Source organism: Indicator indicator, unplaced genomic scaffold, assembly GCF_027791375.1.
Source record: "Indicator indicator isolate 239-I01 unplaced genomic scaffold, UM_Iind_1.1 iindUn_scaffold_68, whole genome shotgun sequence".
Taxonomy (NCBI): Eukaryota; Metazoa; Chordata; class Aves; order Piciformes; family Indicatoridae; genus Indicator; species Indicator indicator.
In genome coordinates, this window is record NW_026539198.1 from 153,652 (window position 1) to 179,169 (window position 25,518).

Genomic DNA, 25,518 nt, shown 5'->3' on the forward strand with positions numbered 1-25,518 from the left:
GTGTGGATGCGGAGGTGCTGGGTAAGGGCTGAGATGTGCCTGCAACACTTGCTGTAATCAGCGCAGGTGAAAGGCTTCTTGCCAGTGTGGGTCCGCTGGTGCCAGATGAGATCATATTGCTCTGGCTGAAGCTCATCTCACAGTCACCACAGATGTATGCGGCGGTGGTTGGTGAGGTTGGAGCTGGATCTGAAGCTCTTGCCGCAGTCAACACAGCTGAAGGTCTTCTCTCCAGTGTGTGTGGTGGTGGTGGATGAAATTAGAGCTCTTCTTGAAGCTCTTGCCACAGTCACTACAGACAAAGGGCAGGGTGACAGGGTGGGGGCAGTGGTGCTTCATTGGCTCTGAGACACGTGAGAAGTTCTGCCCACACTCAGGGCACTGATTCATCCATTCAGGTGTCACAGAGGGGCCTGCCATGCCTTCATCCCCTTCCTCATCCTGCTCATCTTCATTCTCATCGTCCTCCTCTTCCACACAGTCATTATCATCAGAGTCACTCTAAGTGAGAAGCCAGGAGGAAGCTGCAATTCAAAGAACTCACTAAAAGACACTGAGCTATACCAGCTAGTGTGGGGGAACATCACCATGGCTCAGCCTGGCAGCAGCAGTCCAGGACATCTCACCACCACCACCGCACCATGCCATGCCCTCTGTAAGAAAGAAGAACTCCACTGCTGGAAACATCACAGGACTCAGCCACTCCCACCCCTCTCTGGCCCAGGACAGCACAAGGTGAAAAGGATTTGGACTTTGGAAACTCTCTCTCCCTCCTCTCCTCCAAGCCAAAGTGGCAGCAGCCTTCCTTGGACCTCCTCCAGCCAAAGAAAGTGTCTAGGGGCTGATAATATCCTTCTTTTCCTGCTCTCCCCCTCTTTCTCCATTTGTTCCTCTCTCCCTCTCTCTCCTTTTCCCTTTTCTCCCTTCCCCTGTTCCATTCACTTCATCCCTTATAAACAGCTTCACTTTGAATATTTGGCCTCCTTTCTGCCTTCATTTCACACCACAGGAACATTCAATAGAGAACTGAGTCTCTCTCCTCCTCTGAACTGAGACAACCTCCTTCAGCCTTGGCCCTCCATCTGTCCATCTCCACTCACTTTGTGCCCCAAGGCACTCACCAAGGCCCCAGGGCTGATCTGGAGCCCCAGCATGGCCCAACAGAAGCTCCTGGATGAGAGCCTTGAGAGGAATACCCTAGAGACACGTTCATGTGCAGCTTTGAGGGAGAGAAAGAGAAGGGGAAAGATGATGAAGAAGAGGAGGACAATGAAAACAACAAGGAAGAGGACTATGAGGAGGAAGAGAAAAAGAAGACTGAGACAAGGAGAATGAATCTGTAGTGGCTCTCTCTGTGCCACCTGAGGAGTCACAACAATGCTGTGGTGCAGGCAGAGCTTCCCAGAAAGTTCAAAGCCAGTGCACCACCAGGAGCCCCACCCTGGGACCCAACTATTTGCATTCAAAACCATTCCAAAGAGCTTAAAAAGATTTAAAACTGCTTGAAAAAAATCATCAAAACTCATCAAAAGCTCTTAAAAATTCATTAAAATCTCTGAAAAAGACTAATTGTAAATAGATTATTGTCACTTTCTAGGCTTAGCTATGTCTGACACTTTTAAAGAGTGCTTAAAAAGGTTTCAAACTGCCCTAAGAACCATCAGCAGCTCTTCAAAATTACTCAAGGACCAAAAAACCTCATAAAAATCTTTTCAGAACTCTTAGAAGTTCCTAACACCACCCAAAGAGGCTTTAAAGTCTCTCTTTTATGACCATTGGAGGCAGGGACCTTCCCTGGGACCAAGGTCAGACTGACAGCTCTCTAGTTACCCAGATTCTTCTTGCTTCCTTTCTTGTAGATGGGTGTTACATTTGCTACCCTCCAGTCCATTGGCACCTCCCCAGGTAGCTAGGCAAATAATGGAAAGTGCCTTGGCAAGAATATCTGCCAACTCCTTCAGCACCCTTGGGTGCAGCCCATCCGGCCCCCATAGACTTGCCTGCGTCTAAGCAGCGCAGCAGTCGCTGACCACTGCCTCGTTTATTGTCATGACCTCATTCTGATTCCCCTCCCTGATTCCTAGTTCATGAGGCTGGCTGCACAGGGAACTGCTGGATCCAATGCTCAAAGGCTGAGGCAAAGTAGGCATTGAGCACCTCAGCCTTCTCCACACCCTTAGTCACTATGCTTCCCTCTGCAGCCAACAAAGGATGGAGATTTCCCCCCAGTCCTCCTTTTGTTGTTAATGAATTCCTAGAAACATTTTTTACTTTCCTTAGTGGCTCTGAGCTACAGCCTGTGGTAGTTTTAGCTAGGTTGAGCTCTAGCTGTGCTTTGCCTCTCCTAATTTTCTCCCTGCATAGCTTCACTACATCTTTATAATCCTCATGAGAGACCTGCCCCTCTTCCAAAGGCCACAGACTCTCCTTTTGTTCTTGAGGTCCAGCCAAAGGTCCCTATTCAGCCAGGCCGGACACCTTCCCCGCTGTGCTGGGTTACACCCATCCCGGATGGGGCTGAAAGAACCCAGCCCCCAGGTGGACAACAGAAACTTGATCCAGGTGGGACTTGGTTCCTTCTCCCCCCAAGGAGAAGGGGTCCCCTGGCTCAAAGGTATCTATTCCGCTCCCCCTTCCTGCCCAGCAAGCCTATCACAGGGCAGACATCTCGCTGCTTGCTCTCTCTCCTGCCTTGTCTGCTCCGAAGAACATCGCTGCTGCCGCTGCCTCCTGCATTGACCACGTGCCCAGGGCCTGCTTCTTCCAACTGAATCCACTGCCATCCAGGGGAACACACACAAGGCCATCCAGCCTTGGCTTTGCATATTTTCCCACTTAGCCTCATTCCCTACCTGTGTGAACCCTCCCTGTTACTGCCACATATATATTTTTGTTTGTTAAAAACTTACCTCTTCTACTTCCAAACCAATTCCAAAGTATTTCTTTTGTGAATTTACCTCTCCTCTCCCCTACCCCCCATGTTTTTTTTTCTTTTTCCTCCCTCTCTACCTTGCTGGGGAAAAAGGGAGGGAGAAGGAATCTCAATCTGTTATCATTTGAGCTCCTAAACTCCAGTCAGAGGTCAAACCACCACACCCACTGACTTTTCCTTCAGCACACAGACAGCTGCTCCTGTGCCTTTAAGAATTCCCTCTTGAAGTGTGTGCAGCCTCCCAAGGGACTTGGTCAGTCTCCTGAACAGGCCAAAGTTTGCCCTCCAGAAGTCCAAGGTGGCAGTTTTCCTGATCCCTCTCCTTGTTTCCCCAAGGACAGAGAACTCAACCATCGCATGTTCGCTCAGCCCTAGACACTCTCCAACCTTTACTTCCTCCACAAGATCTTCCCTCTTCACAAGAAGCAGGTCCAGGATGGCACCTTCCCTGGTTGGGTTCCTCACCAGTTGTGTCAGGAAGTTATCCTCCACACACTCCAGGAGCCTCCAGGACTGTTCTCTCCCTGCTGTATTGAGTTTCCAGCAGACATCCAGGAAGTTGAAGTCTCCCAGGAACAAGGGGCAGCGATTGGGAAACCTCTCTCAACTGCTTATAAAAAATGTCATCTCCCTCTTCATGCTGGCTGGGTGCTCTATAACAGATTCCCACCACTACATCACTCTTGTTGGCCTTACTCCTGATTCTCACCCATAAGGACTCAACCCCATCACCACCTGCATTCGTCTCCCTAACACAGAGACCACTCCACCACCTCTTCTTCCTTGCCTGTCCCCTCTGAAAAGTTGGTGCCCGTGGCTTGCAGGGCAATCCCATCGGTCGTGGGAGTCATCCCACAAGGTTCCCTGATGGCTGCTAGAACATAGTTTCCCTGTAGCACAATGACCAACAGCTCCTCCTGTTTATCACCCACGCAGCCTGTGTTGGTGTATAAACCTTTCAGGGAGGGAGTTGAGTACACAGCTTTCAACCCTGAGCGGGGGTAGACCTTCTGCTTATCTAAGATGCCAACACACTGCTCCATAAGCCCTGGGCTACTACCCCCAGGGCTCTCCATGGCAAGGCCAGCTATGTCCCCGACCCCCTTTACAACAAGGTGTTTAAGGCCAGGCTGGATGAGGCTCTGGCCAGCCTCATCTAGTGTGAGGTGTCCTTGCCCATGGCAGGGGGTTGGAACTAGATGATCCTTGTGGTCCCTTCCAACCCTGACTGATTCTAGGATTCTATGAGCTAGTTTAAAGCCTTGTCAGTGAGCACAGCCAGCTCACGTGCAAGGATTCTTGTCCCCTTATGGGACAGAGGAATTCCATCTGTCGCCAGCAGACCTGGTGCCAAGAAATCTTCCCCATGGTCACAAAACCCAAAGTTCTCTTGGTGGCACCAACGTCTAAGCCATGTCTTAATCACATGGATTTTTTTCTTTCCTTCAATATCTCTTCCTGTCACTAGAGGAATTGAGAATACCACTTGTGCTCCTGAGCCCTCAAGTAGTCTCCCCAAAGCCCTGAAGTAATTTTTAATTGCTCTTTACTCCTATCCATTGCCTCCCCGCTCCCAATCTGTATAACTAGCAGCAGGTAATAGTCTGATGGCCACACCAGACTGGGAAGTCTCTTAGAAATGTCCCTATCTCATGCCCCAGGCAGGCAGCAGACCTCCCTGTGGGATGGAGCAGGCCCTCAGTACCCTGAGAAGGGACTCCCCTACTACTACCAGCTTTCCTTTTTTCTTCTTTGCACTAGTCCTAAGTTGTGGGACTAGCTGACAAGTCCTGGGGAGCTGTGTGCATGGACATTCAGCTCCACCCTCCTTTGCCTGGCCCTCTGTTTCAAGAGCCCCATACCTGTTGTGTGTGGGCAACTGGGAAGGCTGGGGGGACGGGCAGGGGACTCACCTGCCTCTTCTGCCTCTCTGGAGAGGGACCTGCCTCCATTCCTCCTCATCTCTTAGGTCTCTTTCTTTTCCCAGGTGACAAGAGGGCATGGGATCCCCTGCTTCTCGTGCCACCCACACCTGCTGCCCCTCCCTCTGGGATGGCAGAGCCCAATGCCACAAGTCTATCCCCTTCATATCCCCTTATAGTCCTTAGCCTCACAACTTCCTTCTTCAGCTCAGCCACCAGACTGAGCAGATCCTTCACCTGCTCCCATCTAACCATGTTTTGTCTCTGCAGCCCTCCACTGCAAGTGCCAGGCTCTGGCACTCTCCACAGCCAGGGACCTGGACACCTACCTGTCTGCTCAGAACCTCTGACAACAGAACAGAACTACTGACAACAGCCCTCAGCGTGGTTGCAACCATGCCTGGATCTCTGTCCCTGACTGATTTCACAGGCTGCTGGGACACACCCAGATGACTCTAGTACCTTGCTTGGGGATTGACCTTGCCCAGTGCACAAGGATCACAGATCCCACTGAGCTGCTGCTAACAGCTGCAGCAGCCCCTGGGGCACACTCAGTCACTGTTTGCTTGCCCTGTGCTGCCCTCCCAGAGACAACTTCTCACCTGATCAACAATGGGTGGTGGGGGTTCTGCCCACACAGGTGAGTGGTGCTGATCTCTGCAGCAAATGGCCCTTTGCTGTGTTAATGCCTCCTTTAGGTGTAGGGGAGGTGCTGGTTCTGCCCACTCTAGCTCAGCAGCACACCCACAAGCCCCCAGCACAGTGAGGCTGCTTTTCCTGGCTTCAAAAAGACCTAAAAAGAGCTTTGGGATGACTCTTCTGCCTACTGCTCCCTTGTCCAGCACAGCTTTACCTGCAGTGAAGCTGATCCCTGCAGCAAAGTGACCATGGGTGGGGAGGGACTCTGCAACCACCTCATGCAGGAACTGATGAAGTGGGGCAGAGCTGGGGTGAGAGCTCAGGTGACTCCTGCCCTTCAGTGTCCTGGGGTATGGGGTGGTGTGTGGGATCAGGACCCTCTCCAGTGCCTGCTTGGGTGCTGGTGGATGCCAGGAGGTGTTGAAGGTCAGGGGACTGTCAGCATCTGGAGGTACTGGGTGATGGAGGCTGTCCTGACCCAGGCAGGATCTGAGACTTTGGGCTTCTGGGGTCAGGTTCTGCTATCACCATTGTAGGCAGGAGCCAGCCAGAGCCCCACAGCTGATGAACTAACCCCTCCCACACCCTGCAGCCTTCATCCATCTGTCCATAGCCCCATCTGCACTCTCTCAGTGACACCCAAAAGTCTTCGGGGAGCCATCAAGGCCCCAGAGCTGATCCAGAGCCCCAGCCCAACAGTAGCCCCTGGATGAGAGCTGGGAGGAGAATACCGTGGAGAACAAGTTGGAGGAGCTCAAGGGCAGCCTTGAGGGAAAGGAAGAGGAGGAGGAGGCAGCTGAGGGTGAGAAGGAGAATGATGAAGGAGTATGAGAACAAGAACAATGAGGACAAGAAGGAGGAGAATGACTCTGCAGTGCCCCACTCTGTGCCACCTGAGCAGCCAAATCAGTGCCTGAGTGCAGGCAGAGCTTCCCACCCAGCTCAAAGCCAGTGCTGCACCAGGGGCCCCACCCTGGTACCTGACCATCTGTGTTCAAAACCCTTCCAAAAGGCTTTAAAAGGCTTAAAATTAAGTGGAAAAGAAAAAAAAAAAATCAAAGTCCCTTCAAAACTCATCAAAAGCTCTCAAAAATTCATTAAACTCACTGCAAAACATTTCAGTTGTGAAAGGATTTTAGTGAGTTCCTAGGCTTATTTGTGTTTGACACTTCAAAACTGCTTTGAAATGGTCACAACTGTGCCAAAAATCATCAACATCACTTCAGAACTCCTACAGGACCTCCCCAGATGAAAATACTTTCAAAACTCTTAGAAGTTTCTAAAACCACCTAAAGATGAATTAAAAAAATCTCTTTTTTAAGAGTGTTGAAGAGATTTCCATTGAGCTCTGGGTTTTCCAAACTCTTCAAACATGAAAAGCCACAAAATCTACTCAAAAATTCTTCAAAACTCATCAAAGTCTCTTTGAAATTCTGAAGTCATTTTGTAGAGATTTTGATGACCTTCTGGGCTTCTGTCAGCCTTCAAAAACGCTTAACAAGGTTTAGAAACTCCTGACAAATCACCAAAATCTCTTTCCAGAGGTCCCTGCTCTGCTCCCCAGCCCCTCAGCCCCCCGCAGCTCACCCCCCAGCAGCTCCGGCACCGCTCCCACATCCCACATCTGCTGCCGCTCCCCATGGGCCAGGAAAAATCCCCTGGGGCTGAAGGGGGGATCCTGGAATTGTGACTGGGACCCCCTGGAGGAGGGTTTTGACCTGGGGTGGGGATTGGAGAGGGGCCTGTGGGGCTGCTGGCAGCATCTGTGGGGCTGGGGGACCAGGAGGAGCCATGGGGCTGGGGGAGGGTTGCTGGGGTTGGGGTTGGGTCAGTCTGGAGGAACCTCTGTGGGGATCTAGTGGGGAGCTCCTGGGGCTTGGCTTGGGAGCTCCTGGGGCTTGGCTTGGGGGTGTCTGTGGGGTACAGGAGTGCTCTGTAAGGTTATGGGATGGGGTCTGTGCAGTTAAGGGGGGGCTGTAGGTTTCTGGGGTGATTTGTGGGGTTGGGGATGCTCTGTGGACTGGGGAGGGGCAGTCTGTGGGGTTCTGGTGGGTCTGTGGCATGGAGAGCCCTTGGGGCTGAGGGTTGCAATGAGGATCCTTGGAGGCTCATGGTGGGAAACCTGTGGCTGGCATTGAAATCCATTGGGGCTGGCTGGGGGTCTGTGGGGTCAAACTGCTTGAAAAAAAATCATCAAAACCCCTTCAAAACTCATCAAAAGCTCTTAAAAATTCATTAAAATCTCTGAAAAAGACTAATTGTAAATAGATTATTGTCACTTTCTAGGCTTAGCTATGTCTGACACTTTTAAAGAGTGCTTAAAAAGGTTTCAAACTGCCCTAAGAACCATCAGCAGCTCTTCAAAATTACTCAAGGACCAAAAAACCTCATAAAAATCTTTTCAGAACTCTTAGAAGTTCCTAACACCACCCAAAGATTGTTGGAGAGACTTTAAGGAGTTTTTGGTTCTCAAAACTCTTCAAATATGCCTGAAAAATCATCCAAATGTTTTCAAAACTCCAAAACACCTTCAAAAGCCAAGAAATCCTTTCAAAACTGCTCAAATACTCAGGTGATGTGTGGGGAGCCCTGGGGATGAGAGGGGATCCTGGAATTGTGATCAGGATCCCCTGGGGCTGAGGGTTTTGTCCTGGAATGCTGACTGGGGAGGGGTCTGTGGGGTTGAGGAGCCAGGACAGTCCCTGGGGTTGCTGGGGGGTTGGTGGGGTTGGGGGTAGGTGGGTCTGGAGGAACCTCTTCGAGGATTTAGGGAGGAACCCCTGGGGCTTGGTTTAGGATCATCTGTGAGGTACAGGAACAATTTGTAAGGTTATGGGATGGGGTCTGTGGGGTCATGGGGGTCTGTTCAGTGCTTGGGGGTCTGTAGTAGTTGAGGGTTTGATGGGGCCTGGCTGCCCTGGGCAGACTGGGTAGGGCAGGGGCCACCTGGGCACCACAGGCTTACGATGTGTCCCCAGCCGTGCTGAGAACCTCTGACAACAGAACAGGAGGAGCCAAGGCCCAGCCCAAAATGCCCTCAAGAAGACCACACCAGCAGCCTGAGGCCTCCAAATGCCTCCCTGAGACCCAAAACTGTCCCAAAGGAACCAAAAATGGCCCCAAACACCCAGGAGGCAGGAAGGAACCTCCCCACCCCCAAGGGAGCCAGGACTGGGGGGATGCAGAGGGATTCTGGGAGGCAGGGCCCATGGCAGCAACATTTTAGACCCTTCCTGATCTGGGGGCAAAGAAGACTTGGGGGCAGCAACATTTTGGGACCCTACTGTTCTTCCCTCTCCACTCCATCTGGAGACTCTCCATTGCCTCACAATTTGGGGACCACATTTCCCTGTTGAGGTGAAACCTCCTGTGCTGCAGTTTCCACCCACTGCTCCCTGTCCTGTCCCAGGCTGCAAGTGAGCAGAGCCTGTCCCTGTCCCCTCCCTCCTGACCCCCAGCCCACAGATATTGAGAGACATTGATCAGATCCCTCTCAGTCTTCTCCTCTCCAGACTAACCACCCCCAGGGCTCTCAGCCTCTCCTCCCCAGGCAGTGCTCCAGGCCCTTCAGCATCTTGGAGCCTCCCTTGGACTCTCTGCAGCAGATCCCTGTCCCTCCTGACCTGGGGAGCCCAGAACTGGATGCAGTGTTCCAGGCAAGGCCTCAGCAGGGCAGAGTAGAGGGGGAGGGGAACCTCAAGAATCATCAAAATCTCTTCAAAAAATTTCAAAACTCAACAAAATCTCTCAAAAGGTCTAAAAAACCACCAAAGCATTTTGGAGAGGTTTTAAGTTTTCTGACCCAGCCCTACCCTTGCCCTGCCCTGGCTGAGAACTCCAACTGCTGCCATGCCCTGCACAGCCCTAGGGCCAGCAGCTAACTGCCCACAGCTCTCAACACGCCCTGGGGCCTGCCCAGACCCTTCCCCACTCTGCTCCTGCTGCCCCCAGGCACTCCCCTGGCCCCCTCAGCCCCTCCCCCACCTGCTGCAGCTCAGGATCCAGCAGCTGTGGTGATTCCCTTCCCTGCCAGCACCTCCTGACACTTCTGTGCTGCAGAGCTGCTTCCCAGGCCAGAAGGCTGTGGGAGGAGCTCAACCCCTGCCCCCCTGTGCCCCCCTGGGCAGCCCATTCTGGGCCCTGCCCCATGCCAGAGGAGCCCAAACTGCCTCCCAGAGCCCAAATGTTCCCCCAAGACCCCAAAGTAAGACCCCAGGACCCCAAAAACAACCCCCAAGGAAACCAAAGCAGCAGCCTGGGACCCTCAGTTTTGTCCCCAGCACTCCAAAACTGTCCCAAAGGAACCCAAAATGGCCCTCGGGCCCCAGGTGAATGGAAAGGACCTCCCCACACCCCCAGGGACCCCAGGACTGGGGGATTCTGGGAGACAGGGCTGATGGTGACACCAGTTTGGATCCTTGCTGGTCTGGGAAGAAGGAAACAACAGCAGCAACATTTTGGGACCCTCCTGTTCTTCCCTCTCCACTCCATCTGGAGACTCTCCATTGCCTCACAATTTGGGGACCACATTTCCCTGGGGGTAGCCCCCCCCCATCCTGGCCTCCTTGCAGCAGTCTCCTTTGTCCCCAGATGGGGGCTCCTGCCCATGAGGCCACCCCAGCCCCAACCCCTGGGCTCACAGACGAGCTCAGGCCTGGTTCTGAGGTGCCCTGAGGCCAAGCCAAGCTGAGGCCAGCACCAAGCCACTGCTGGACCCCCCTGGACTCTTTCTGGGACTGCCCCCCCACAAACAAAGGCAGAGCTCAGGGAGGTGTCCTGCAGCTTGGGTAAGGCTGAGAGCAGCTGAGGAGAGAGGAGAGAAGGCAAAGAGAGGGCAGAGAGCAACCAGCAGAGAGCTCAGCACCACCCCAGGCTCCCATCCAGGCTGCCAAGGTGCTGGGCACCCACTGGGCTTGGCTGTGGGGGTGCCACCACTGCCAGCTGGGAGTGTCCAGCACAAGGCAGACATGGACCTGCTGGAGAGGGTCCAGAGGAAGACACAAAGATGATCAGGGGCTGAAGAACCTCTGCTGTGGGGACAGGCTGAGGGAGCTGGAGGTGTTCAGCCTGGAGAAGAGAAGGCTCCAGGGAGACCTCCGAGCAGCTTCCAGAGCCTGAGGGACGCTGCAGGAAGGCTGCAGGGGGACAGTCCCCAAAGGCCTGCAGGGCCAGGGCCAGGGGCAGTGGTTTGAGATGAGAGCAGCCTGAGATTGGATGTGGGGAGCAAGTTCTGCACCAGGAGGGCAGCTGAGCTCTGGCACAGGCTGCCCAGGGAGGTGGTTGGGGCCCATCCCTGCAGATGTTCAGGGTGAAGCTCAGCAGTGCTCTGGGCAACCTGCTCCAGGGGAGGATGTCCCTGCTGGCTGCAGGGGCTTGGGCTGGATGAGCTCTGGAGGTCCCTTTCAACCCAAACCATTCTGTGGTTCTGGTGGCACTGCCTTGGAACTCCATGTCAGGGAGAGCTGCCCTGGGGCTGTGCTCCTGTGCCAGGGGCTCAGCTCCCTCTGCTGCTGCTCAGGATTGGTCACTTTCCTCTCTGGATTATGGAAAACCTTTCACTGCCTTCCAAACAGCAACAGCTGCCAAACACTTTCCTGCTTCAGAGAACCACAAACTGCTGGGGCTTGGAAGGGACCTTCAAGATCATCCAGGTCCAAGCCCCTGAGCCCTGGGCAGGGAACACCTCCCACCAGCCCAGGCTGCTCCAGGCCTCATCCAGCCTGGCCTTGAACACCTCCCTGGGCAACCTGTGCCAGTGTCTCACCACCCTCAAGGTAAAGAATCTCTCCCTGCTCTGCAGCCTCAGTCTCCTTTCTCCCAGTTTCAATCCATTGTCCTCCCACTCTGCTCTGCTGAGGCCTCACTGGAGTCCTGTGTGCAGCCTGAGAGTAGCTCTGCCCCTGCCAGCCACAGCCTGCCCTGTCCTGCTGGGTCCAGCCTGTGCCCAGCTGCCTGCCTTGGGCCTCTGCAGCCCAGCCAGGAGGGCAGCAGGGAGCTCCTGCACCTCCCAGCAGCTGGGGGGCTGACCCCAACCCCCACATTAGGTCCCCCAGGACTGCTGGCAGAGGGCTGGGGGGTGCCCACCCTGGGCAGGGTGGGAAAGGAGCAGCTCTGGGCAAATGCAGCCTGAAAAGAGGCTGCAGGGACAGCTGGGACCAGAGCTGCCACCCCCGTGGGCACTCCTCACCCAAAACCAACCAAGAGACCACCCCTCAAGCCCGGGGGGCATTTTGGGGATCCAGGGAGACCATTTGTGGGTTCTTGGGGGCAATTTTGAGATGCCAGGAGAGAAGTTGAAGAGTTCTGGGAAACCGTTTTGGGGTCCCTTCTGCTATTTTGGGTTCCTTAGAGACCATTTTAGGGTCCTGGACTCCACTGGGGCATCCTGGGGGAACATTTTGAGTTCCAGGACACATTCTGGGGTCCCCTCAGGGCCATTTTAGACTCCAGTGGAACATTTTATGCATCCAAACAAGCATTTTTGGGTCCATTTTTAGCTTCCATTCCTCAAGTGGCCTGGAGTTCAGTGGCCCTCACATGGTGGGGGGGAGTGCCCCAAAACTGGGGGATTCTCCTCAGAAGTCAGGGGACCCCAAAACAAAACACCCTGGGGGGGAATCTGGAACCTCCTGTGTGGCAGCACAGGGGACAGGGGGCTTAGGGGCATCCTAAAATTAGAGGGTCCCCAAAACTATGCGGTGGGGCTGGGGTTACTTTTGAGTTAGTGGTGGCAGCACAGGGCTGGGCACAGCAGAGCCCCACAGGAAGGGCAGCAGTGAGCAGAGGGAGCCAGGGCCAGGGAGCCAGGGCCAGCCCCTGCAGGAGCACCAATGGGCTCCGGCTGCAACACAGCAGCAGCCAAAGGCGGCCTGCAGCTGCCCCTAGCAGGGGGATTCAGCAGCAAAGCAGCACAAGGAACCCCCCCAAACACACCGACCCCTCCCCAGCCCCACCCATGGCCCCAGATCCGCACACACCCCTCCCAGAACAGCACAGCCACCACCCACCGACCCTGCACAGCTCTGCCGTGCCCCACAGACACCCCCACAGCCACACAGACCCCCCCAGAACTCCACAGAACATCCTCCCGAACCACAGAGCCCCACAGCTTCCCACAGACTGCCCACAGCCCCAGACAGGCTCCAGGACCGCACAGACCCCCCAGACCCGCACGGACCACCTCTCAGAACCCCAACACTCCACACCTCACGCCCCCTCCCCCCACACCATCCACACACAGGCTCCCCCAGCACCACCAACTCCTACCACACAAACCTCCACCAACCCAGCCGGCGCTGCTAGACGCCACGGACCCTCCAGGACACAACCCTCAGCCCCCAGGGGATTCCGATCCCCACCTCTGGATCCCCCATTCAGCCCCACAGATTCCCTCACCCCACCTGCAGCCGGGACAAAGGGGACGCAGAGCAGGAGGCCGAGGCCGAGATCAGCGCACAGGAAGCTGCCGAGCGCCGGCCCCGGCAGGCTCCTGGCGAGCAGGGAGCGCAGGGACGGAGCCCCCAGCCTGGCGTCGGCCACGCGCGAGCGGAGCGCAAGCAGCGCTGCGTCCGGAGAGGAAGTCCCGTCCCCAGCCGGGCACCAACAGCCAATCAGAGCCGATCACTGCGGGGCAGCTCCTCCCCCTCCCCGCTCCCGAGGCACAGCGAGGAGCTGCCACTGCCGGCCGCGGCCGCCATTGTTCCTGCCCCGTGGGGAGCGGCAGCAGTGCCGGAGCGCGGGAGAAGTGCCGGAGGTGCTGGCGGGCGAGCGGCAGCTGTCGGCTCGTGAGCTGCGGCGGGGCGGGAGGGGCTGAGGGGGACGCCAGGAGGCCGCGCTGCGCCCTGCCAATCAGGAGAGCGGGATCGGAGAGGGGCGGGGCTTGCAGGAACAGGGCCGGACCCTGCGATGCCATTGGCCGGGAGGCAGGGCAAGGGCGGGGCGGATGCAGAGCGTGGTCGGGGTTATGGTAACGAGGGGTGCGGGGCATGCCGGGACGCCGCACTCAGGGGCATTCCGCGGGGCTTGAAGGAGTTGGGTGGCCGCGAGACCAAGGGCGACCGTGCGGGACGCGCGGGGAGCGCAGCAGGGAGGCGGCTGCGGGCGGCACGGGGCTGTCCGTGGCCTAGGGAGGCCCCGTGGGGCATGGGTAGGTGTGGGCGAGAAGCAACAGTATCGCTTCTCGGCCTTTTGGCTAAGATCAAGTGTAGTATCTGTTCTTATCAGTTTAATATCTGATACGTCCTCGATCAGAGGACTTTATATTAAACGGATTTTTGGGCATGGGAGTTGGATCCGGAGCTTGCTCCCTCCGCTCCGCGCATCGTCCTGGTATTGCAGTGCCTCCAGGAACGGTGCACCCCCACGCGGGGACCTTCGTTGGTTAATAACAGGTGTGAGCTCTTCTCTTCTCTGCTTCTCTTCTCAAGGTGTTCCTCCGACCTTTGCAACCCTCTGTAAACCTCTCCAACCCTTGGCCCTTGCATCTCTTTCTGCCTTAGTCTCACGAGCTTTCCGTTCTTGTGCTGCTAGCTGCGACGTTTTCTACTCCTCTGTTCCAGCTCCAGTGGCGGGGGCGGGGGGGAGGACACAGGGCCATGGGACACCAAAGATACCAGGGACAGTGATGGGCTGAGAACCAGGGAAGGGCCTGGGGATGCTGAGACACGAATTAGGCCTTGTCCCCCCCAAAAGGGACAGGATTGTGAGAAATAAAGACAGGGGAGGTCATTTTGCTTCAGCTAATTAAGGTACAGGCCAGCAAGCAGGAAGAATGTGAGGATCCTGCCCCCAAGGCGGGAGCCAAGGACATTTTGTGCCAGGTCAGGTACTGGTCAGTGTGTCTGGGACACCTGAGTTCAGAACTTCAAGCATCCACTGACCCCTGAAGAGACCACCACCAGACATGCAGTGGCAGGAACTCTTGTTGTGGGGCAGAGGTTCTTTGTTCCTGGAACCAATCAGGTTGTTGCACGGCAAGAGTTCTGTTATACAAGCCCCCAGTGGGGGAAGGAAAGGTGTACATGCAGGAAGCTATGTACCCAGTGCTGGAAATAAACCTTCTTTAACAGACTTTGTCCCTCCACAAATTGTTAGGGCTGAGCTTGTTTCTCACAGGATCAAGGGTTGCTAAGAGATTTTAAGATATTTTTATGAAATTTCCAGAGTTTCTGAACAGTTTTGAGGAGACTTGTTCATTTCTGAAGAGGTTTTCAGGAGCTTTGAAGACACTTTCATGATCTTTCAGGCATATTTGAAAATTTTTGAGAACCCAAAGACTTGTTAAAGTCTCTTCAACACTCTCAAAAAGATATTTTAATGCATCATTAGGTGGCTTTATGGAACTCTAGGAGATTTTAATATGTTTTAATGAGTCTTTAGGTGCTCTTAACAGTGCAAAAGGATGTTGGTGATTTTTCTGTTAAGCATTTTTAAACATCTTTGACGGAAGTCAAACACTTAGAGAAGCCAGTACCTGACCAGTACCTGACCAGTACCTGACCTGGCACAAAATGTCCTTGGCTCCCGCCTTGGGGGCAGGATCCTCACATTCTTCCTGCTTGCTGGCCTGTACCTTAATTAGCTGAAGCAAAATGACCTCCCCTGTCTTTATTTCTCACAATCCTGTCCCTTTTGGGGGGGACAAGGCCTAATTCGTGTCTCAGCATCCCCAGGCCCTTCCCTGGTTCTCAGCCCATCACTGTCCCTGGTATCTTTGGTGTCCCATGGCCCTGTGTCCTCCCCCCCGCCCCCGCCACTGGAGCTGGAACAGAGGAGTAGAAAACGTCGCAGCTAGCAGCACAAGAACGGAAAGCTCGTGAGACTAAGGCAGAAAGAGATGCAAGGGCCAAGGGCTGGAGAGGTTTACAGAGGGTTGCAAAGGTCGGAGGAACACCTTGAGGAGAGAAGCAGAGAAAAGAAGAGCTCACACCTGTTATTAACCAAGGAAGGTCCCCGCGTGGGGGGTGCACCGTTCCTGGAGGCACTGCAATACCAGGACGATGCGCGGAGCGGAGGGAGCAAGCTCCGGATCCAACTCCCATGCCCAAAAATCCGTTTAATATAAAGTCCTCTGATCGAGGACGTATCAGATATTAAACTGATAAGAACAGATACTACACTTGATCTTAGCCAAAAGGCCGAGAAGCGATACTGTTGCTTCTCGCCCACACCTACCCATGCCCCACGGGGCCTCCCTAGACCACGGACAGCCCTGTGCCGCCCGCAGCCGCCTCCCTGCTGCGCTCCCCGCGCGTCCCGCACGGTCGCCCTTGGTCTCGCGGCCACCCAGCTCCTTCAAGCCCCGCGGAATGCCCCTGAGTGCGGCGTCCCGGCATGCCCCGCACCCCTCGTTACCATAACCCATGACCACGCTCTGCATCCGCCCCGCCCTTGCCCTGCCTCCCGGCCAATGGCATCGCAGGGTCCGGCCCTGTTCCTGCAAGCCCCGCCCCTCTCCGATCCCGCTCTCCTGATTGGCAGGGCGCAGCGCGGCCTCCTGGCGTCCCCCTCAGCCCCTCCCGCCCCGCCGCAGCTCACGAGCCGACAGCTGCCGCTCGCCCGCCAGCACCTCCGGCACTTCTCCCGCGCTCCGGCACTGCTGCCGCTCCCCACGGGGCAGGAACAATGGCGGCCGCGGCCGGCAGTGGCAGCTCCTCGCTGTGCCTCGGGAGCGGGGAGGGAGAGGAGCTGCCCCGCAGTGATCGGCTCTGATTGGCTGTTGGTGCCCGGCTGGGGACGGGACTTCCTCTCCGGACGCAGCGCTGCTTGCGCTCTGCTCGCGCGTGGCCGACGCCAGGCTGGGGGCTCCGTCCCTGCGCTCCCTGCTCGCCAGGAGCCTGCCGGGGCCGGCGCTCGGCAGCTTCCTGTGCGCTGATCTCGGCCTCGGCCTCCTGCTCTGCGTCCCCTTTGTCCCGGCTGCAGGTGGGGTGAGGGAATCTGTGGGGCTGAATGGGGGATCCAGAGGTGGGGATCGGAATCCCCTGGGGGCTGAGGGTTGTGTCCTGGAGGGTCCGTGGCGTCTAGCAGCGCCGGCTGGGTTGGTGGAGGTTTGTGTGGTAGGAGTTGGTGGTGCTGGGGGAGCCTGTGTGTGGATGGTGTGGGGGGAGGGGGCGTGAGGTGTGGAGTGTTGGGGTTCTGAGAGGTGGTCCGTGCGGGTCTGGGGGGTCTGTGCGGTCCTGGAGCCTGTCTGGGGCTGTGGGCAGTCTGTGGGAAGCTGTGGGGCTCTGTGGTTCGGGAGGATGTTCTGTGGAGTTCTGGGGGGGTCTGTGTGGCTGTGGGGGTGTCTGTGGGGCACGGCAGAGCTGTGCAGGGTCGGTGGGTGGTGGCTGTGCTGTTCTGGGAGGGGTGTGTGCGGATCTGGGGCCATGGGTGGGGCTGGGGAGGGGTCGGTGTGTTTGGGGGGGTTCCTTGTGCTGCTTTGCTGCTGAATCCCCCTGCTAGGGGCAGCTGCAGGCCGCCTTTGGCTGCTGCTGTGTTGCAGCCGGAGCCCATTGGTGCTCCTGCAGGGGCTGGCCCTGGCTCCCTGGCCCTGGCTCCCTCTGCTCACTGCTGCCCTTCCTGTGGGGCTCTGCTGTGCCCAGCCCTGTGCTGCCACCACTAACTCAAAAGTAACCCCAGCCCCACCGCATAGTTTTGGGGACCCTCTAATTTTAGGATGCCCCTAAGCCCCCTGTCCCCTGTGCTGCCACACAGGAGGTTCCAGATTCCCCCCCAGGGTGTTTTGTTTTGGGGTCCCCTGACTTCTGAGGAGAATCCCCCAGTTTTGGGGCACTCCCCCCCACCATGTGAGGGCCACTGAACTCCAGGCCACTTGAGGAATGGAAGCTAAAAATGGACCCAAAAATGCTTGTTTGGATGCATAAAATGTTCCACTGGAGTCTAAAATGGCCCTGAGGGGACCCCAGAATGTGTCCTGGAACTCAAAATGTTCCCCCAGGATGCCCCAGTGGAGTCCAGGACCCTAAAATGGTCTCTAAGGAACCCAAAATAGCAGAAGGGACCCCAAAACGGTTTCCCAGAACTCTTCAACTTCTCTCCTGGCATCTCAAAATTGCCCCCAAGAACCCACAAATGGTCTCCCTGGATCCCCAAAATGCCCCCCGGGCTTGAGGGGTGGTCTCTTGGTTGGTTTTGGGTGAGGAGTGCCCACGGGGGTGGCAGCTCTGGTCCCAGCTGTCCCTGCAGCCTCTTTTCAGGCTGCATTTGCCCAGAGCTGCTCCTTTCCCACCCTGCCCAGGGTGGGCACCCCCCAGCCCTCTGCCAGCAGTCCTGGGGGACCTAATGTGGGGGTTGGGGTCAGCCCCCCAGCTGCTGGGAGGTGCAGGAGCTCCCTGCTGCCCTCCTGGCTGGGCTGCAGAGGCCCATGGCAGGCAGCTGGGCACAGGCTGGACCCAGCAGGACAGGGCAGGCTGTGGCTGGCAGGGGCAGAGCTACTCTCAGGCTGCACACAGGACTCCAGTGAGGCCTCAGCAGAGCAGAGTGGGAGGACAATGGATTGAAACTGGGAGAAAGGAGACTGAGGCTGCAGAGCAGGGAGAGATTCTTTACCTTGAGGGTGGTGAGACACTGGCACAGGTTGCCCAGGGAGGTGTTCAAGGCCAGGCTGGATGAGGCCTGGAGCAGCCTGGGCTGGTGGGAGGTGTTCCCTGCCCAGGGCTCAGGGGCTTGGACGTGGATGATCTTGAAGGTCCCTTCCAAGCCCCAGCAGTTTGTGGTTCTCTGAAGCAGGAAAGTGTTTGGCAGCTGTTGCTGTTTGGAAGGCAGTGAAAGGTTTTTCATAATCCAGACAGAGAGGAAAGTGACCAATCCTGAGCAGCAGCAGAGGGAGCTGAGCCCCTGGCACAGGAGCACAGCCCCAGGGCAGCTCTCCCTGACATGGAGTTCCAAGGCAGTGCCACCAGAACCACAGAATGGTTTGGGTTGAAAGGGACCTCCAGAGCTCATCCAGCCCAAGCCCCTGTAGCCTTTGGCTGCTGCTGTGTTGCAGCCGGAGCCCATTGGTGCTCCTGCAGGGGCTGGCCCTGGCTCCCTGGCCCCCTGGCACTGACTCCCTCTGCTCACTGCTGCCCTGGCAGCAGAGCTGAGTGGGCAGCGGCACGGCGGCTGCTATGGCAAGGAGAGTTCGGGGGCAGCATGGGGGCTGGATTGCAGCAGAGCTGTGGGGGTTTGGAGCCTTTGTGCTGGCAGCTGCCAGGTGGCTGCTGTGCTAAAGGGCAGTGCCAAGGCTGAGGGCCAGGCCCAGCGGGGAAGCCCAGCCTGGGCTGTGCCCTGGCTGCTGTGGGGGTGCCAGCCGTGGGTGCTGTGCTGAGCCTGAGCTTAGGAGTGCCTGGGGCTGGTGCCAGCTCTGAGGCGGTTTGACTCTGCTGGGGGTGGTAGCATGAAAGCCCTCTGTGCCCCCCACAGCATTCATGTGGGGATCTCATGTGACCAGCCCTTGTGCTAGGGTGTCCCTGTCCTTGCCCTGTCTCATTGTGCTAAGTGGTGCCACTGCCTGCCCTTGGTGACGGGGCTGGGCCCAATTCTGCAGCATCTCTCTGTTCTTCAGCCTGGGTCTGGCTTTTGTTGCTGCCCTCAGGAAGCCCAAGCCCTGTGCCCACCTTGTCACTTTGGACACTCCCAGCTGGCAGTGATGGCACCCCCACAGCCAAGCCCAGTGGGTGCCCAGCACCTTGTCAGCCTGGATGGGAGCCTGGGGTGGTGCTGAGCTCTCTGCCGGTTGCTCTCTGCCCTCTCTTTGCCTTCTCTCCTCTCTCCTCAGCTGCTTTCAGCCCTGTACAAGCTGCAGGACACCTCACTGAGCTCTGCCCTTGCTGGGGGGTTCCAAGAAAGAGTCCAGGGGGTCGAGCAGTGGTTTGGTGCTGGACTCAACTTAGATTGGCCACAGGGCACCTCAGAACCTCCCTTTTCTGTGAGCTCAGGGATTGGGGCTGGGGTGGCATCATGAACAGGAAACCCCATGTGGGGATAAAGGTGGCTGCTGAAAGGAGGCCAGGTACCCCCAGGAAAATGTCCCCAAATTGTGGTGCAATGGAGGAGTCCTCAAATGGAGTAAAGAGGGAAGAACAGGAGGGTCACAAAATATTGCTGTCCCCCAAGTCTTCTTTGTCTGGGTAAACTGAGGCACGACACGATTCTGATGGCAAGGGGAAGCAGGCTAAGGCAGCTCTGGCTTCTAGGCTCATGGCTTCTCCGGCTTGCTGTGTATGGCTCGTGGCTTTATCCCAGGCTCTGGACCAGGCACTTGAGGCAGGGCAGGCAACTCAAGGACGATAAGGCTTGAAGCAAGGCTTCAGCAGGCTTGAGCAAGGCAAGGCAAGGCAAAGCAAGGGTGTCCACCTAGTCACTTGTATGTATACAAATTGCCAGAGATCGGTTGGTCCAATGGGGCACTGAAGCTAACGTGTAGCTGCCCAATGGAAAGAGTTCTGCCAGGCTGCAACCATAAAAGACAGAAGCAAGGACCTTGTATGAGGGGGAGCAGTGGTCAGCTTCCATGCTCTCACCCCAGATAAACGTCTTGTTTACCAGACAGGCAGGAGTCCTGTCCCCTTTGTTCTTTTCCCATGTTGCCCTGTTTTCTGCAGGAGGGAGGGGAGAGAAAAGGACCTTGTCTAGATCTTCAGGCCTGTCTGGATTTGTACTGGGCCATGTCATGGCCCTGCCAGGACACTTGGTAGTCAGTGGCAGATCAGGCTGTTGCCATTCACATTGAAATGAGCTTCCGAGTGAGACAGGGCATGGAGCGTGCAGGGACCAAAGAAGAACACCTGGCCCTCCAAAACAACCACTCTGTGTAATTTCTAGACCCATTAATGGCCCAATTGGAAGAACCAGCCTGGTGATTTTGACCTCTGGATATGGATTAGGGTTATGGAGTTCTACACAAGTGGCAGACGATTACGTACATGTGGACATGTCTGCTATGGTTTATTTGGCCAGGAGTATCTGGAGGACCGTCGCCATGTTCAGTTCTCCAGATGGGCTAGCGTCTGGTTCCTTTGTCTGCCTTCCTGCCAAACCCCTATCACTGGCAGCAAGAGGGGGTGAAGGAGGCTTATACCTGATCCTGCAGGCACCTGATGGGTGCCTACATTCCTCCACAACAGCCTCAGTGGATTGCAATCCCAGCACAGGTTTCACCCCAAAAGTCCCAAAGGATCCTGATTCCAACTCTGCGCCCCAAGGAATGCCAACCCCACAGATCCCACATTAACCCCACAGATTTGCCAAGTCCACAGACCACCCCCAACTCCACAAACATCCCCATAAAGCTAGAGGCCCCCCATAACTGCCCAGCCCCGATCCCATAACCCTACAGACCACTCCTGCACCCCACAGACAGACGCAGATGCCCCCAGCAGCCCTACAGACCCCTCCACAATCCCCATTCCAGGACAAAACCCTTAGCCCTAGGGCATCCGATCCCAGCCCCAGGAGATCCAGATTCCACCCCAGGTTCCCCTCCTCAGCCCCAGGGCTTCCTGCACCCCACCTGGCCACCGAGGTAAAGGGGACACAGAACAGGAGGATGGGGAAGGGCTCGGAGCACAGGAAGAGTGCTCCTTAAAATCTGGAAAGCTGAAAAAAATTCATTTGAATGCAGTTTTTGGTGATCAAACAGATCAATCAGCCTAGAAACTCAGAGATCTCTCCAGAATTAGTTGTTGTGAATTGTTAAGAGCTTTTTGGACATTTTCATGACATTTCCAGAGTGTTTGAGCAGTTTTGGAGGGATTTATTGATGTTTGAAGAAGTTTTGATGACTTTTCAGGCATATTTGAAGAGTTTCAAGATCATAAAAGTCCTTTAAATCTCTCCAACCATCTTAAAAGAGAGATTTTAGTGCCTCTTTGGGTGGTTTTAGGAACTTCTAGGAGGTTTCAATAGATTTTAATGATTTTTTTTCTAATGCCTTTAAGAAGTTCAAAGAGATGTTGATGATTTTTAATGCAATTTGAAGCCTGTTTAAGCCTTTTTCTAGGGTGTTGAAGGCTTAAAGAAGGCTGGAAGCTCATGAAAATCTCTATAAAACAAGTTTGAAGAGCTCTGAAGATATTTTCTGAACTTTTGCAGGGTTTTTAAGAGTTATGAAGAGATTTTGGTGATTTTCCAGGCAATTTTAAACATTTTTAAGTAAGTTTGAAGCTATTTGGAAGAGTTTTGAATGAGTGGTCAGGTGCCGTGGTGGGGACCCTGGTGCTTCACTGACTTTGTACTGGGTGGGAAGCTCTGACTTTACCTGGGATGCTGATTTGGCTGTTCAGTTGGCACAGAGAGGGCCACTGCAGATTCATTCTCCTCCTTGTCCTCATTGTTCTTGTTCTCCTCACCTGCATTCTCCTTGTCCTCCTTCCCTGCCTTCTCCTCCTCCTCTCCCTCACGGCTGCCTATCATCTCCTCCCAACTCGTTCTCCAGGGTATTCTGCTCCATGCTCTCATCTGGGGGCTTCTGTTGGGCCATGCTGGGGCTCTAGATCAGCCCTGGGGCCTTGGTGAAGCCCTGGGGACTCTAGGGGGGCACAGAGTGAGTGCAGATGGACAAAGGGTCAAGGCTGCAGGGGTGTGGGAGGGGTTAGTTGAGGAGGTTCTCTGTTTTAAGTAGAGAGACAGAGCTCTTCAACCCTTCTCAAAGGAGTTAAAGTCAACATTCAACACAGGACTGGATAGAAATTGGAAAGTTTAAATGGAAATGCTATTCCTGACTCCATATTACAGTGCAAAGCATATCAAATACACAAAATCCATGGTCTGGGCAGAACCATTCTTCATCCCAACATTTGTTCAGGATCAGGAAACAGTTCCTTTACTTATCAGGTGAAGCGAAACAGGTTTTTCCCAACAACAACAGGAACTCTACAATCTACAATGGAATGCAATGAATATGTACAAATATACACTATGTACAATATTTACAAGTATGTACAATTAACAAAACCAGCACAAAACCCTCCTGGCCAAAGCCAGGAAAGCTGTCCCCCTGCCTTCTCCAGACCCCCCTGGCAAAAGGAAGACAGACAAGAAGCAGAGAGGTGGTTATAACTTAGCCAAGGTCAATGTGCAGGTGTGTTACCTCTGAAGCAAAGCCAGAAGAGAAGAGCAGAAACACCCTGCTAGAATGCTGCAGAGAGAACTCTGAACTTTTGTTTTGAGAACTGAAATTTAAAGGTCTCTATTTCTCCTTGGTGTTTGCTCAGAAGCTCCCAGGTTCATAAGAGTAACAGATACATGGATCTGTAGGCCGCTTTGTTTATGGAACTGAGAGGGGATGGGAATGAACTGGATGTGTTGACATTTTGGGCTGACCCAAAAATACCTTTGGGCTCTTATTTGACCACTAATGAACCTGAGGAAGATGAAGATGAAGGCTATTGCTGGCCAGGGGGCATGCGACCCCCTGGGAGGGCTGCACACATGAGCAGTAGGGTGAGAAGTTACATAACAGGATTGTGAAATATGAGTGGGGCTTTGGCTCCAAGCCCCAGCCTCCTGTGATGCCCTGGCCAGATGTCACAGGATGCGGGACTCTGAGGATCGCTAATGGGTGGCAGCCACTTCTCTGATCCAAGAAGACAAGTTTTGGTCTCGTGGGGACATCTGCCTAGATGGGAGATGATCGGCTCTGCCATTGCGCGATCTTTGGTACCGCCATGTTTCTTATAGGGGTTTAGGGTAAGTTTGCTGTGCTGTGCTTGGGATCGGGCTCTGCTTTTGGGATACTGGGTAGCTTACAGGGTTGTGCCTTGCCTTCAGTTTCCATACTTTACAGCGCTCCGGCACAGCCTTGTTCGCCTTTATGCTAAATAAAGACGCACCTATCCATACCTGTGGTACGTGTAATTAATTAATTCCTCATCAAAAAGAGCTCACTGTGTAACAGTGTGAGAGCTGAAATCCCCCTCCCACACCAACAGTAACCAGGCTAGCTCAGTCTGGAAGTAAATGAAGCTGTATTTTACAGGCAAAATCACAATCTATGATGAAATGCAATGACTATGTACAAATAGACACTATTCACAACACTTACAAATATGTACAATCAACAGAATAACACAACCAAGCCCCTTGGCTTCCCCCTCCCCTTGAGGGGCTGTGTTTCTTCCCCAAGGGGCCTTTCCCCAAGGGGCCTCATCCCGCCTCCAGCCTGAAGGACTCCCCCCAGGCCCCCCTAGCAGAAGGCAGAGAGTCAAGAATCAGAGAGGCTGTTAGACTTAACTTGTCAAGGTCAGTATGTGGGTGTGTCATCTCCAGAAGAGAGAAGCAGCAGGCAGACTGAGAGAAGACGGACTGCGAGAGTGCCCGACTCCCCGACCTTGTATCTTGTTTTGAGTGGTGATTCCTAAACATTTTTCTCTCTCCAATGGAAGTGTTCAGAATAATCATTATTTTATTTTCTTACACCCAATAGTGATTTATTTACATTCTTTCGCTTTCTCTGCTCAATATTTGTGAAGAAAAATTAAAAAGATAATCTTAAAACCATCACACACTGGAACAAAGAGTTACGAAGAGATTTTGGTGATTTTTCAGGCAATTTTAAACATTTTAAAGAGTTTTGAAAGCATTAAAGAAGCCTTAAGTCCCGAAAATCTCTTTAAAATGAGTTTGGAGATTTCTGAATAGATTTTAATGACCTGTGAAGAGCTTTGAACAGTTTTCTAAGGGATTTTGATGATTTTTTTCAGTTGTTTTTAAGCCTTGGTAAGCATTTTTGAAGGGTGTTGAACTCCTAGAGAGGCCTAGAAACCCACTGAAATATTTTAAAAAATAGTTTTTAGGAGTTTGAAGGAATTTTAGTGACTTTGTAATAAATTCTACTTATTTTAGGTGGTGTTTTGAAGAGATTTGTGGAATCCATCTGAATTTTGATGTGTCTTTAAGAGTTCTAAACAGGTGTTGATGATTCTTAAGGTAGTTTTAAGCCTCCTGAAGCATTTTTGAAGGGTATGGAAGGCTTAAAGGAGCCCAGAAAATTATGAAAATCTCTGCAAAATGAGTTTTTAGAGGTTCAAAAAGATATTAATGAATTTTGACAAGTTTTTGGAGAGATTTTGGTGACTTTTCCAGCATATTTTTAGAATCTGGAAAATCTAGAACTCATTAGCATCTCTCCAGCACTCTTTAATAAAAGATTTGAATGCATCTTTAGGTGGTTTTAGGAACTTGTAGGAGTTTGGAACACATTTTAATGAGTCTTTAAGGGTCTGTCAGAGTTCCAAAGAGATGTTGACGATTTTACAGAGTTTTTAAGAGGTTTTGAAGATATTCTAAGGATTTTTGAAGAGGTTTTGGAACTTTAAAGAGACTTTCATTTTTCAGGCATATTAGAAGAGTTTTGAGAACCTTCAGTCCACTAAAATCTCACCAGAATTCTTAAAAGAGATTTGAATGCCTCCTTAGTTTTAGGAATTCTAAGACTTTTAAAAAGATTTAAAAAGCTTTTAGGTACCTTTAAGAGTTTGTAAAGGATGTTGATGATTCTTTGGGTATTTTTAAACCTTTTTGGTTTTGGAGGGTTTTGAAGACTTAAAGAGGCTAGAAAGTCATTAAAATCTTTACAGTATCAGGTTTAAGACTTTTGAAGAGACTTTAACAAATTTTGAAGAACTTGTGATGATTTCTTTAGACATTTGTAAACCCTTTGAGCATTTTTGCAGTGTGTTGAAGACTTGAAGAAACCTATAAACTTCTTTCAAATTATTTTAAAATAATTTTTAAAAGAGCTTTGCAGAGAGTTCAATGAGTTTTGAAGAGTTTTTAATAACTTTTGTAAAGTTTTTGAGTTTCAAAGAGATTTTGATGTGTGAGGTAGCTACAGGGTCTTTTCCCACCCCTTGTCTGTAACCAACCCTCCTTGGCTTGTTGCTGTTCCTTCAGCCCTCCAGCTCATCCCAGCCTTTAGTCTCAGGGACCTTCCATTCTTGTGTTCCTGCTTCCAGCCAAGTTCTTTGGATGCTTCCTTAGCCATAACATTTTCCACTCCACCCTTCCAACTGCAGCAGCAGTGGAGGTGGGGGACACACGACCCTG

At 53.6% G+C, this 25,518-nt stretch overlaps 2 non-coding genes and 1 pseudogene across 2 annotated transcripts; 2 read left to right on the forward strand and 1 right to left on the reverse strand.

Moving 5' to 3' along the window:
* LOC128980165 (zinc finger protein OZF-like) overlaps positions 1–25,518 on the forward strand; it is an 87,815-nt pseudogene that overhangs the window by 43,796 nt on the left and 18,501 nt on the right.
* On the forward strand, positions 13,665–13,855 carry LOC128980169 (U2 spliceosomal RNA). Its single transcript, XR_008489468.1, has one exon. It is a non-coding gene; the product is annotated as a U2 spliceosomal RNA (small nuclear RNA).
* Positions 15,451–15,641, reverse strand: LOC128980167 (U2 spliceosomal RNA). Its single transcript, XR_008489466.1, has one exon. It is a non-coding gene; the product is annotated as a U2 spliceosomal RNA (small nuclear RNA).